At 48.8% G+C, this 14,850-nt stretch overlaps 1 long non-coding RNA gene across 2 annotated transcripts; it reads left to right on the top strand.

Moving 5' to 3' along the window:
* The first annotated feature begins 2,362 nt into the window (after positions 1-2,362).
* Positions 2,363-14,410, top strand: LOC125718893 (uncharacterized). 2 transcript variants are annotated; one of them, XR_007384972.1, is made up of 6 exons: positions 2,363-2,631; positions 4,935-5,195; positions 5,538-9,937; positions 12,065-12,140; positions 12,227-12,406; positions 13,896-14,410. It is a non-coding gene; the product is annotated as an uncharacterized LOC125718893 (long non-coding RNA). The 2 variants fall into 2 exon arrangements; XR_007384973.1 differs by lacking the exon at positions 2,363-2,631 and adding an exon at positions 4,798-4,874 and having other exon boundaries at positions 5,023-5,195.
* Positions 14,411-14,850: the final 440 nt, after the last annotated feature.

Genomic DNA, 14,850 nt, shown 5'->3' with positions numbered 1-14,850 from the left:
GTTCTGAAAAATAAACCTGCATCCTTGATATATAAATCCCACCAGCTCAGCACATGTCTAACTGCTTAGCTTCACGTACATAAAGGCTGAACAATAAACTGCAAGGCTCCGAGCCACAAGTGTTCTCACGCTGTAGTGACATTCAGAAATGCACAATATAAAATAACCACTCTGTATCATAAAATGTAACGTAAAATTTACTATAAGGTTATAAATGTTTACCCTAAAGATTTGTCTTGTTTTCTCATTTCTGTAGTGACTTGTTGCTTTTGTGTTTTTAAATTAATTCAGTTTCTGTCACCAGAATTATGTTTTTCATTTACACTTACAAACCGTTGTCCGGTGTGCTTGTATGTATCTATGACATTCCCTGGCATGGTTCTCATTTGCATTACGGCGATTATGATTTATGATTATGATTATGCCATAGCTAATTAGGTTTCTCTTTAATGTGAGCTATATGCTGGCTAGTGGATTTTTTTTTTGGCAGAGACATAGGTGTCCCTGACAGCCTGTCAGGGGATGGGATGGTCTGAAAGTTATTATTAACATCAACCAATTTGTTTCCATTTTTTCAAACGCTGTCTGTACTTTTTTAAAATGCCGTTCTATATTCTGAATAGTGTCTGAGATATTCTGAAGTGAACACAATAAAACAGGTATGTTTATTTTTGATCTAAAAAATAACCACAGTAGTCTTCAGTTCCTACTATTTGCTTAATATATATATGCAATATTATTGTAAAAGAATTGGTTTAAAGAATTATTATGGAGCGTAAAATGAAATTGTTTAGCAAGCAACAAGGTACTGAAATTTGTTATTTTAAGACTGAAATGGGGTTGCATGGATATTATGAGCGCCGCGTGGAATAATGGATTGAAATTCAGTCGCGCAATTTATTCTGTGTTTGTCGCACGCAGCTGCAGAGGACAAGTTACGATCCCTGATTCAGTTTTGATTAGAATTTCATTTTCTATGGATGAATTCTTGCAAACCTGAAGGAATCGCTCCGTGCAACCGGCCCGTCCGGAACGGCATTATCATGACCTTTGGTGTGGAGCTGTTGTGGTGGGGCCTCAAGCTCAGGGGTGAGGTTGGATGGAAGGGCGGCGTGGTGAACGCGTACACCCTGGGGTGAGTTTAATCAGGGATTTGGCCGGTTTGCCCGGAATTCGGCCGTCTTGGCCGGGAAGAAATAACTACAGCTCCACCAACTGCTGGCTGCTAGTAACTGAGGGGATGAACAGGGTCCGACCTCATCAGCGGGAGATGCGTCTCAAGAGCAGATATGGATTCAGCGGAACTCAACAAATAGCTGGAGCTGTAAATTAAGTCACGCTCTTCTTTCCCTGCTTTAGCTAGATCCTATAATTTCAGGAGTGTCCTTCTTTACACAGCACTTTCAGCACTAATCTGATTCAAACATAGCTGCTCTCATGAGCATCGCCACTGTCAAATCTGAGAGGGACGTGTCCCCCTCACATTTCATAATTATTCATTTGGACCCCCCCCCCCCAAATTTAACATAAAATAGTTTTATGCCAGTGTGTCCCCCCTCCCCCTCATTCAAAATGCTTCTGACGTCCCAAAATACCCAAATATGGTGTTTCGAATACCTTGGATGCTTGATTGGGTCTCGGAACTTGTCTTCCTCCAAGTCCACAACTCTCCTTACCAGAGTCATGGGGTTGGTGTCAGAGGTTCCTTGTTGTTTGCCATTCTATAAGAGATGCTGCTAGAGCATGTGAGGCAGGAATTCATCCAGCGGGACAAGGCCAGAACACTGGATCTCCAGGACATCATGGTCACCGTTCAGTCTCACATGCACACCCTGTTTGCAGAGGAGAGCTTGGTCACATTGAGTTCTAAGACCGGCCTCTTAATCATGAAGCATTTTAATCACACAATGAACTAAAATCAAGTGGCCAATTTCCTCCAAGTTCACCCTCCCCCACCCAGCCCAACCCCTCAAAAGCCCTCAGACACAAGCACAGAGGTTTTAGGGTTCAGTCATCACCATAAACACCATGAATTTAGTGGCCTGTTATTTGCTGCCAGTGTTTATTTCAAACACGACAGCACTTTGGAGCTGTAGGTAAACACCCGTTCTCTCCAGGTGATTAGGAATGAATTAAAGATTCTTTCGTCCAATGTGCCTCATATAAGCTTTTCTTTAATTAACCTAAAGGAGAGTACAATTGATTAAAGTGTTTTTTGTTAACAAAACAATAAGGCGCTTAGTTCGACTTTGACGGATTGTGGTTATATGTGACTTCAGGACTCGGCTGATAGGCAGGGAGCGGACGGAGGCTCCTATGCTGAGACTGGCTTCATGCTGGTACGGCGGCAAGCGTCGAGTGACTTATGTAAAGGCTGTACTGCCATCTAGTGAGGGAGGAAGGCTTTCCCTGTGGTTTCCAGCCCTCATGTGCAGGCAGTGCGTAGATTTTTCCTCAGCCTGCCAAGAGGCATTGATAGGATTTTGTTTTCTACTAAAACCATAAAAACAGTACAGACACAATGAGCCTTGACATATGATCACGTGCAGCCTTGTAGAGGATCTTCAGCCTGAAGGTGCTCACCTACAGAGCCTGGAGGCACTCTTCTCCGACCGACCAGCAGAACCAGAGGTACCAGTTACTCCATTATGACAGCGCTGTCCCTGAAGTGCTGACGCAAAATTAAAAACCTGAGAAAAATGTAACATGTCTGAAGTCACTGACCCAAAAATATGGGACTCATGTGAACTTATTAAAAGAGGGGCAAGATTTGAGATTCAGTCTAGCTGGACCTTGTGAGCTGTGGCTTTCAGGAATGTTAATGTGTGCATAGCGTAGCTGTCTGAGCTATTTTAAGATGGCCCCCTTTTCTATTTTTTCCTGTTTATTAGATTCCACTTCTCATAAAACATCTTAATTAAAATGGCTCTAGACGTCAGATGGTCTTAAATTACTACCGGTCTTCTCGCTGTAATCCTACATGTGCATTTATTTAGTTCCTCATTGACTGTTAAGAATTCTGTTAATGATTAGGAATTCTCAGTTTCCCTTTTTTTCCAAATCGCATCCAGAGTATTTAATTGTTTAACGGCGTGTTTACGGTGAAATGCTCTCCCGCCGCCATGTTTCTACGCCCGTTCTTCTAACAAGCATGCTCGTGGAATATGGTTTCGCCAGGTCCACCTTCTCCTTTTTCAATGGCTTTAATTCTCCGCCGAACAACATGGAGCTCATTAGAAAGATCGACACCACTCTGGATGGGAGTCGCTAGTGTCGAAGTCACTAAGGGTTTGCTGCAGATTTCTTCTTCTCTGTGTTCTCCAGTACTTTCTGACTTGGCACAGCAGTTAAAAGAACCAGATTGGGGGGGATGGGGGAGGCAGTCTGTGCTCTTTGGCCTGTCTGTGATGCATCCTCTCTGCAGCCGTGGGACAGCTGACGTCATCCTTGTCCGCGCTGGGGCTGCGACGGCCGGAAACCCCAAGGGATGGTTGTAAAAGCCCCAACCCCCCCCCCCCCCCCAAGCTGCCCGGGGCCTCTGCCCAGTTGCTGAACTGAGAAACGATACGTCCAGCTAGACGGGAGGAGAGCCGAGAGGAACGGCCCCGCGCTGCATGCTGGGAACGCGATGCTATCGCCTTTATCTGGGCACGATCCGGCCTGTCATTAGTACCTACTGGGAACAGTGCGTGCGAGTTTCCACGTCCCTCTCCCCCATCTCCTCCGCCTCGTGACCCCCGCTTGCACCGCGTCATGAGTGCCAACGCGCTGACCGTTCCGGCCTCCTCATCCTGGACCGGGAAAGGGTTCAGTGGGCAGAGCTAATTCTGGGGTATTTCAGCCCCAGGTAAGAAGACACATTGACTAATCTCTTTTTAAAATGTGTTTGAAACATATACATTAGAGGCAACTTTCTAGCCTCATAATCCTTGCAGTGCTTCTCCACTTCATAGATCCATTCAGTCATCCTGCAAACAGTTAATCTAGTACATGGTTATCCCAGGAAGCATAGGGCACGAGGCAGGGGACACCTTGGAGTTTTAAAATAATTACATAAGCTAAAGAGCACAAGAGATCATTTACGCACCTCTCCGATTCGCATTAATCCTGCCTATTAATGTCCTGTGTTTCCTGATCCTGGGGAGTTTGCAACACCTGCCCAGAGGTTTGGTCATGTGACTCCCATAGAGGTAAACGTCCTGTTCTAGCTGGCAGACCTGTCCATCCCTTGTGGGAGAGTGTGTGCAAAGCAATAGCTGAGAAAGCCATTTCCGCCAGTCCATTATTTTTATTTTTAACTTGTTTATACATAGAATGTTCAAAAGGCAGAGTATATTAGTTTTATGTATAAGGCTTCAAATAATTTTTCTAAATGTATTTTTTCCCCATTAAACAGTCCCACGCAGGCAATTGTTTGTTTTGTGACTCACTGGTTCGTCTCGGTTCAGGCCGTTGAGCTAGCAGGTTTGCTATTTTAAGGCTGCGTAGCGTGTTGAGTTCCTGTGTCGATCCTGAGCATTTGCTTATTACCTCAATGCCCAGCAAACGTAAATGAAGGCCTGCATTGTGGCCGTCGCCCGGTGAGCACCGGCGTTTTACGGGTCGCGTGCGTAGGGTGCGTGTTTGCCTTGGCGAAGCTCGAACTATTACACTGATCCTGAGGCTGCAGCTAGAGACTCTCCTTAGGGACAAAATCATTTTGGAAATGGCCTGGATGATCAAAAGACCCAGCTTGGCCTGCCCAGATCCAAGGATAAGGGCACTCACCAGCTACGCCATCAGCTTTTTCTGTTTGCGAAGGAAACGGAGACAGTAAAAACAGATACTACTGGACAGGGTCACATTACCAGCATCTGAACGGTTCTTGCATACCGGTAATTACTTTTCTAATATGTACCTGATTATTATTTCTTTGCAACGCTATACTTTAATAGGCGCTGACCCTGATTGGAGATGCGAAAGATAATTGTTCCCATCGCTGTTGGAATGGTGCCCCCCCCCCCAATCCCTGGGATGTGGCAGGGATGTCAGGTGGTGCCGTGAAGATGGTATGACGGTGAGGTGGACGGCATCCGAACGCCAGGCCTGGTTGTTTCCACGGCGCCCTGCTGGCGTCTCAGGTTAGGCGACGTTGAGCAGATCGCCCCCTGGAGGAGGAGATCATTCCCTACAAACTGGCTGAGGTTCTTAGGCAGGTAAGTACCCCCTGGGGCCAAAAGGCTTTCTCAGGGAGTTGTGATGCATGTGATCTTTGTTTGCTTTTCTTTGAAGAATCACTGTTGGGCTCGGGGGGGGGGAGGGGAGGGGGTTAGTTAATCCATATAAATTTGTGTTCGAGGTAACTTAATATAAGCAGCATTTTAACTTGAGTATTTTTTCCATTTTTTATTTTTAGTGGATGTATTTTTAGTGGACATTAAGCATAGCTTACAAATGTCACTGTTAAAGTTTAGTTTGGGTTGCTGGAACCCTTCATTTGCTTTTACCAGAACCTTTTCTGTTTTGTGTCTCTGGTCCATGCCGACCCACCGCTTCAGAAACCCGGAGCTGTGAACATGGCCAACAATCCGAGCCCCCGGCTGTCACTCACTCGACGGCGTCTATCGGAAAAGAACGGAACCCTCCAGCGTCCTGGCTGCCAGTCAGAGAACGGCCGAGAGCCGACGGGCGTCTGCGTACGAGTGCCGCTGACGACCGGGACGGGCCTCGTGGCGGCTTTTGGTGGGGAGTGTCATCTGTTCAGCAAGCCGCTCGTTACCGAATTTTTTTCTTCATACGGTTAATCTCCTGCGGAGAGAGTGCTACGGAAAACGTTTGTAGAAACTCCTACATCGAACAGGGACACGGTCTAAAAAAAAAACAACAAAAAAAAAAACAGGAGCCGTAAAATCTCATGCAGGCAGCCGTCTAAGACGGTTTTCGTTTTTTGAATGTGTAGGCTGGGGAAATGAAAAATGACAGAGTGGGTTGAAAACACCGAAGGAAGAAAAAAGAGCAGAAAGGGCCTCGCTTTTCCTCCTAGTGAGAAGCTGCCAGCCCCGCGGCTCGGGGTGAGTTACTCCTGCAAGCCTGGCTGTCCAGAGCCGGCCTGCATGCAGACGCCTGTCCTGCCACAATGACTCGCTTTGGGCTGCGGTCTGGCCTCTCCGGCTGCGAGCCGCCTGCCCCCCACCCCCTTTGCCGGGGGGGGGGGGATGGATGGTCACCAGCCACTGTGAGCCAGTGGGACCTCAACAAGGGGGGCCTGGTAATACTCAGATGACGCTGGACAGGTGGCATGATGCCAGATTGAGGGCCCACAGGGAGGTGACAGGTACCTGCAGCATGGGGTGTGCAGGGGGAGGGGCGAATGCAGGGCTGACTGCTTACCTGCCTGATTAACACCTGGCTTCAGCACTAGGTAGGCTCGGACATGGCCCCATGATTCTAACACTCTGCAGAATGTCACCGAGGTCCCTGGGGTGGGGGCGGGGGAGCACGGAACACCATTCATGCAGACAAGAGCTGGTTTTAATTTTTGGCACTTTCTGTTAACTCATCAGGAAAAAAAATATAATAAACTGCCAGGAATGTATGGTAGAACTTAAATTCATTCACAACCAACTGCAATTGGGCAATAAATGATGGAGTGTGAAATGTGGACCACACATTACTGATTGGCAAGCGCCTCTGCATAATTAAAGACCGTAGTGTGTAATTAAATGGTATTTCTGTGTGAGTCCCCAAAGTTTATCCAAAGTTACAAATCCCAAGTTTAAACCCAGTCAAAATGACTAAGGGGATTATGCACAGAAAGGGAATTTTTCACAATGGAATTTTAATACGAATTTGACTCAACAGATACATCAGATTCGCAGCAGGACACTTAGAAAGGCTGAGCTAATTCTCTGGAGTGGGCTTTGTCTGCCTTTAAAATGCACAAACACTCATGTGTCAGCTCCCTACCCATGCCTTTGACAGCAATCCATTGTAATAATGATCTCACTTTCTGTCTCTGTCGCGTTCCTCCATGGGGCGACAGGTTGGCCGCAGCCAATCAAGATTCACCCTCATCCAGGTAGGCGAAGTCACCGGGTTGCCCTGGGCTCGAGTGCTGGAGGTGGGTCAGGGCCCATTGTGTGTCGTGCCCCCCCGTAGCCCTCCCCATGTCCCTACCCAGGGCTTGTGAAGAGCAGGTAACACAAAGCCTGCCCTATTGCCTTCAGAAGGCGCCTTCTCACAGCGGCGAGGAGGTGGGCTTGTGCCATGGGAGCCTTTGTGTGGGCTCTTCTCTTTTGTACCTGTCAGTGATCACAGGCTTCAGTGGTGCCTGTTCCCCGTTTGGCTCCAGACAGGTCAGCAGAGAGGTAGAGCCCTGCGACACCCTTAATTAAACTTGTCAGCCCCGCATACCTCGACACCCGGCGCAGGTCGTCAGATAAGACATAATTGATGAGTTTGAAATGTTGTGATAGCTTTGATTTTCTCCCGTTTTAACGTCTCTGTTTTTCTTGATCCCCCAGGTCATTGACATATAATTTCTTTCCTTCAGTCCTTTTTCTTTTCATAATTCTTAGTTCCTCTCGGTGAGAATGCACATGCAGAACCACAGACCCCCAGGATGGTTCATAGTGGGGTTCATGTACGAGGAAGTCTTCGATTACTTTGGTTGTCTTATGACAGCTTCTTTGGGCTTCACAGAGGTCAGTCTCTGCAGCAGGTAGGACCAGGTTATGGGCTCAGAGCTCAATTTGTGTGGCTCCCATTACATGACAGAATTTAAGTGCGCAGGACAGTGTCTTACATGCGCAAATACAGCATTCAGGCGCATACATGTAACGGGGACCTCACGTACACATCAATGCCTGGCCATGCTGTTGAGTATTGCATCTACCCTGAGCCCTCCCAGGTAGAGCAATTGATTAGATAATAATTACTCATAATGAGCCAATGACAGAGAGTTTATGACAGCAATGTGCGATAAACTAAGCATTTTACTGGTGTTTCTTTTGATTTAAGTGACCATACGAGTCTCGATTCAGCCAGCCTGCTACCTTAATGGTTCTACTGAAAGACCCGTCCACACATGCAAGCCATTAACGGCTGCTGACCCCTCGTCGCCTACGTGACTGACACCGCAGGAAGATGTCTGCTCCAGGATGAGAGCGTGTGCATCGTACCCCTGACCCCGCAGCTGTCGAGAAGCTACTCAGTGTCCTGTGGAAACAGAATTAAATATTGGGCTGAAATATTAGAAACGCCTTGAAGTAGCGTTGGGCAGCACAAAATTGGTCATTTTCGAAAAAGCAAAACACGAAGTTCATATTTTCCTGTCGCTTTCAATCACACTCAAGCCAGTGAAGGTTTTTCATGCCGAAGTGAATTGCGAGGACATATGGCTCAGATTAACGCTAAAACAGTAGCCGGACGATGGTGCGATTGTGCTGGGGCTCTAATTAGCCTCGCAAAATCGAGCTGTGGCGGTGATAAAAACGCGCGATTCTTTCGCTAGCTTCAGCCAGCCTTCCCTCACATCTGCACGTCGCCATGGCCGCTTGGGAGCCGGCGTAATGATACGTTTCTGCGCTATTTCTGTGTGGTCCGCTTCTCGCTCTCTTCACCCCGCTTTTGGTTTGTTTATTACTCCCCAGAAGGGGGGGGGGAAGGCTCCGTACCAAAATTAGTTTACTTCATTTATTTTTAACCACCCAGAGCCTTCCGTTGTAATTTAGCGCCGTGCGGCCTTGGACTTCTCGTGATTCGTGGTCGGACGTGACACTGTTAAAGTTTTGATTTCCCAGCATTCCACGCCACTCGCTTCCATTAGCGTAAATAACAGAATATTGGTGGCAGCATGGAAGCCGCGCGCCACGAAAACGTTGGTACCCGCTGCTCGTGCCGCCTTGTGCCGTCTCGTTTAATCGGCTTGTTTCCTAATTATAGGTCTCGCACCGCAGCTCCTGGGTGTGGCACCGGGGAAGACCGTAAAACTTACTGTAAATGCTGTGCACGCGCGCGCGCTGCTAATGCTGATTACGCCGCTTATGTCATACTCCCGAATGGGCGCCGAAGAATCACGATGCCGTCCGCCTCCAGCGTTATGCGCCCGTGAGCCTCTCGCAACGCTAACTGTGCCAAAATGGCTGCTGGCGTGAGACAAAAACAGCAGATCTATGCTTTTCGGGCACCGTTTGCAATGTTGCTTCCCTTCCAGTAAATATTCCCTTTATTAGTTAATGTGCTGCTGTGATGTATAATTCAGCAAAGCCTGGCCTCAGAGTTCATACAGACCTGACAGGGATATGGCTAGGGTATGGGATGCAAAGCCACAACCTTCTGGAGATGGACACCGATCCCAATCACACTGAGCCACGGCCTACCCACTATCCAGTGACTGTTCAGAGAGGAAGTAGAAAGCTTCAGTATAAAGAAACCTGGTAGGACAGTTGTGCTTTAACGTCTGCTTTGAAGGGGGGCGGGATTCGGTGTTTCCAGATACAGTGCTTCACGTTTCTCCCGCCAGATTGTAAAAGACAATCCGTTTTTCTTAGCTAAGTGGCTCTACGTCTGATGTGCTATTTTCTGCAAGAACCCAAGGAAAGTATTGGAGTATAAATTTAAATGTACTGTCGTGTGATTTTGTCATGTGTGTTGCCTCCCCCTCATCTATAGGTTTTAAAAGAATATAATTTTTCAGTCGTGAGGAATGAAAACCCGCAGTGTGGCTCTGTGTGGGGGCGCACACTGGCCATCGGACTGTACACCTGTGGCGGCCACCCTTCACTCACGCTCCGGTGTGTATAAATCCCTAAGAACCACAGAATCTGCCAGTGACACAGCCACTGCGGTAGATCAGCGGCCTGGCGGAGGCTCAGCGCCCAGCTCCCGCGTTGGTCAGACTCCGACATGCGATCTCCCACTTCGTGTGTTTGATCAGCGAGTCGCCGCACCTTGGCAGGTGAGCCCAGACTGCGGCCTCCGCACTTAAAGAGCCCATTCATGTCACACGTCCTTCATGATGCTGAACCGTTTGCTTGCATTATAAGCAGTTATTTAAGCGGAAATATATTTTTTTTAACGAGAAAAAAACATTCATCCGTGTTAAATGGTTATTAAAACCGAAGCGGCTCGGTTGTGGATGGACCATTCGGACCTGCTGTTTTTTGTGTCTCCTTTCGGCCTCTGTACCTGCTTTTAGGTCGCTTTCGTGATGCTGGGGTCCCTCTGTGTTGGTGACCCCTCTTCTGTTCCCCGTCTTTCTCGCAGTTTATGTCATGGAGCTAAGGCCTGACAGTGGGTTTTTCCACAGGAAGGTGGCTTTGGGAGGAATAGGCTGGGCTTAGATCTAGATGAAGCAGTGTTAATGACACCCCCCCCCTTTCCCCAGACACAAAGCCTACCACCACATCCCCCCCCCCCGCCCATCCAACTCAGACTGGCACTTCTAAATCGGATCTTTAAAAGTCTCCCGAGGCCTAATGACCGTTTGGTAAAGACGTCATGGTCCGCTGCCAGAGATCTTGGCAGGATGCTTATCTCGCACCCTCCGGACCTCGCCGACGGACCAGGTTACGGGAAAACGCGGCTGCTGCAGAGGGGCCGCGCTGTATCGGGAACAAAGTGACGCGTGGTGCGTTTTCACACGTGTCAGGATGCGACAGCGTCGCCGCTCTCATTCTTCGAATTTAATTTCAGGTCCCAGTGTTAATTGGCTCCCCTAAACTAAGTATTGGCCTGAAAGGTGAACACGTTAGTGATTATTAGTGGAGAATGGGTGCTGTCATGTTCTGGCACAAGACCACGGTTTTCCTGTGACGGTGTGTGTGTGTGTGTGTGTGTGGGGGGGGGCACCCTGGTATCCCCAGCCAGCTATCAGTTCATGCGTGTCTCACCACTAGCTCGTAACCCCCCCCCCCCCCCCCAGGAGATCAGCTTGCCTTGTAATTACCAGGAATTATCAGCCCCCACTGATGTTGTCACTTGTAATCAAATATCCTCTCTTTCTTTCAACAAGCTGTCCTCTATTTTGTAAACTTCGTTCAGTTAAAACCAAATCGGCCAGTGTGCCTGATTCCCCCACGTAGCACTGGCAGCGGCCATTTGCATTAATTACCTGCACAACAATGTTAATTATCTTATCAAGTCTTTTATCTGGCAAAAATGGAGTCACAGGTGACACAGCCATTCATAATGCATCATGTTCACTTTCTCCACTTAATTCTGCTGATATTTTCATTTGCCTTAAATAGCGTGGGCAAAAAATAGCTGCAAATGTTTTCAAAAAATTTCAGTGTATGGAGAATGCTGGGAAAACCCCACATTGTAATTAATGTGATTTTTAACCGGGGGGGGGGCATTGGTTTCATTGCTGTTCTATTTCAAGCGTACCTCCAATTTAACAATTATGTTCCTTGCTAGGAGTGGACAGCAGTTTTGGACGGCGAATTGACTCTTAAATATGCATACATTTTAAACGTCATCTAATAAGTTCCCGTAAGATGGAAGGGCGCAAACAATCCAGTATTCATTTGGTCCGGGGAGAAAAAAAAACACAAACGGCAAATGGCGTTTTTTCCGGAGCACAGGCATGGCGGCAAATCCATGGAAACTGATTTCTATCTAATTGCGCTCAGCGGCCTTCTGAGCACGACGCTGGTAGCTAGGAGCAACGGGAGAGATAGCGCCACACTAAAAATACTCCTCTTTCACCGCATGGAGACGGAAGGCAGCCAGGCTTTATACCGAAATGACCTAAGTTTGAAATTGAAAGGACAAGTGTTTAAAAGCGAAGTTTCACTCGCTTTTACAGGAGCCGTCTGAACCCGCCAGTGGATTTGGTGTGATGCTGATTAAACTCTGTGGCTGTTTCTGATGCCGAACTACTGGGGAGATTCATGTGCACTGCTAACAGATTAGATATTAAGGGTGATCATTTTATTAATTTTGTGTTACTGTAGATGGGGGCAGAGAGACCCCATTTTTTTGTAGGTTCTGGTTAAATTTATGCGAAATGTATATGTGAAATTTAGCCATAACATCGCTCGTGTGTTTAATGGCTTTCTGGATCTCTCTTTATTTTTCATAGGAGTGACCCGACTCGTGGTGGCCGTTGATCAATCAGTCACAGTCCCGGCATGGCGGTGTCACCTGAAGGCTGACAGGTGCCCCCGTCAGCTCATCAGCATTTGTCCAGCACTCTGTGACTCCCCCCCCCCCCCAATAAGTGATTCTTCTTGCTGCTGTGCAGATCCAGCTATGGGGGGATCAGACCCCACAGTGTGATGCACCCTTCAGTTTCCCAGCGGTGTTAGCGCCTCCTGCAGTCCGCAGCCTGCCATGCACCCAAGAACACTGAGGCGTTTCATTACCCTGTTCTGCTTTGGGTATACCAAAGAAAATGAACTCGACCATTAATTACGAGTCATAGGTGAGAAAAATTCAATTCGATTTAATTCATTTTTATAAAAGACACTTGATCTCTTACACGCATTGCTGTCCGTTGCTAATCTCAGCTAAAATTAACAAAATGTTTTGCTGTCAATAGGTATATATTACGTCTTCTATTAACTTGATATTGTCATTTTAATAATAATAGCTTAGAATATTTTGTTGTGTAAAACCATCAAGAAAATACCAGGAAAGCAATTATCATGGAAAATGGCGTTATAATGGTGAGAACCAGTGTTTTCAGAAAGAGTCAGATTTCATACCTGTTTACTTCAGGTACGGCTTCCAGTGTGCTGGGGTTGTGATGTTTGTTTTCCACTTAAAGCAGAACAGTGGGGTCTCATTAGCACCCAAAACGACCCATTAGTCACTGGCTGTTATAACTGCTTACTGCTCTGCCCCCCTGGCTCTGTCCTGAGAAGGGACCCATTTATAACACCCCCATTAGCTTACCAATGGACCATCAGACTGGCCGCTCTCCTTGGGAACAATGTCCCCCCCCCCCCACCATTCGGATGCTAAAGCACGCTGCCTAGCCCCCAGGGGAGGTCCCCGTTCCGTGCCCGATTCGGGGGGGGTCACTGTGAAATCCGGAGACGCCGTTTTGCAGCTGAATTGAGCTCAGCTCCCAGGAGATGCTTGGGCCACATTCCTGAGGAGTGGGAAAGGCTGAGCGCGGAGCCTGTTTGGGGTAAACAGTCCGCAAGGAGGGACAGAGAGCGTAACCAGGGCAACAGCCCCCGGGCTATAGCTGGGGCAGGTGAAGGGAATTCGGAGAGGCCAGGGGAAAGCTGATGCTGCTGCAGTTTAATGCTGTATTTCCAACGAATTTGAAGTTGAGAGCGAAACACCCTCAGATGCATGCGACTCGCTGCCCCCCACCCACCCCCCAGGATGAAACGGCGCCAAGCTTTCCTGAGCCATTGTTAGCAGAGCTCACCTGTCTTTCTGTCTCGGGGTTAAAAAATGCCTTTGGGGGGGTGGGGGGGGGTGGGAGTGCAGAGTGCGATGGTGGGGGGACAAGGTGAGCATGTGGAAGAATGCTGAGCCCGGGGCCGCCCCCCCGCAGACAATGCGCATTCACAGCAGGAGTCCTGCTGCAGCCCCAGACCGTCTGGCTCCTGGGGCCGTACCCCTGCACAGAGCTGCCTTTGTCCCTCTAATTACACAACCCCCCCCAACCCCCCGTCCTTCTGCCGGGAAACTGCTGCCGGGGGTTCTGCTCGCCAGCGCCCCCTTCAGGTGCCCAAGGCCCACCGATTTCTCCCATGACCTCCTTATACCAGCCTCTCCTTCACCTCCCTTGCTGGGACCTGCCTCTGGCACACACTTCAAGCGGTTAAACTGCCCGTGCCGGGCGGTTTGTGATGTCAGGGACCACTGGGGCTTTACGGGCCCGGCCAGGTAGGCGAGCCTCCTCCCTGCTGATATTATCTGTCCCTTTTGAGCATGTCGTCCTTTCCTGGCAGCTTAGGGGAGCTGAGGCCGGATCACGGGGGGAGTCCATGCTGCGGATTATCCTGCAAGTCAGACGAGGGAGGCCCCTCCGATGTGTCCACTGAGGGGATGCCTGCCCCCTTCTCATTCGTGGGGAGGTACCAAGGGGACAGCGGGGGGAATAAATATCGGGGATGACTCTCCGTTTATGGGAAATGCCACCACACCCTGTCGTTTAGGAGTAAGAGCGTTCTGCTGGGACATCTCTACAGATAGGGTTATGGCAGTGATAACCTTGCCATTACCATGAGGTTACTGTTCTGCTTATAGCAGAGTCATGGTAATTACCGCGACTCTCTTTTCCTCCCTCGACCCCCCCCATGCCCCCCAACCACATCACGGTGCGAATCCCCACTTCCTCCAGGACCTGCCCCCTCTCCACCGCCTGCTATGCGCATGCCAGGCCGCCCATCAGGCCGCGGCTCGTGGTAGAGGGAGCAGGCGAGCTCCCACACGGCCTCCGGTAGCCGTCTCCCACCGCTGTCTCCACTGCGGTCGTCTAATTAGAGTGCTCGGCGATCCCGGCTTGGGATTGAAGTGCTGCCGGAGCCACTGCCAGGCACTTTGGAATTTTTTTTTTACTTTTAATATATAGCGGCTGGCAGAGTGAGCACAAGGACGCGGGCACCCGAGCGCAGCAGGCAGGCCCCATGACGAGGGGGCGGAGCCAGCGAGAGACCTCCCCGTCTTAACGAGGATCTTACCGAAGCCCGTGGAAATAGGATCTGTATTTACCTCATTTTCAACATTTTATTTGTATGGTAATTTCAGAGAAAACACCATTTTAACGGCAATTAATGCAGCCAAACCACTGTGGTTTGGATGGCTTGCAAACACGGATGGATGTATGTATGTGTAATTTTTCGGGTCCGTATATGTGTCGGTTCTTCCTTCCAGCTCTGGGCCAGACTCAGTGCCAAATGGAAA

This window comes from Brienomyrus brachyistius, chromosome 23 (genome assembly GCF_023856365.1).
Source record: "Brienomyrus brachyistius isolate T26 chromosome 23, BBRACH_0.4, whole genome shotgun sequence".
NCBI lineage: Eukaryota > Metazoa > Chordata > Actinopteri > Osteoglossiformes > Mormyridae > Brienomyrus > Brienomyrus brachyistius.
The sequence above is the reverse complement of the archived record's forward strand: the minus strand, read 5'-3'. Positions and strand labels throughout refer to the sequence as shown.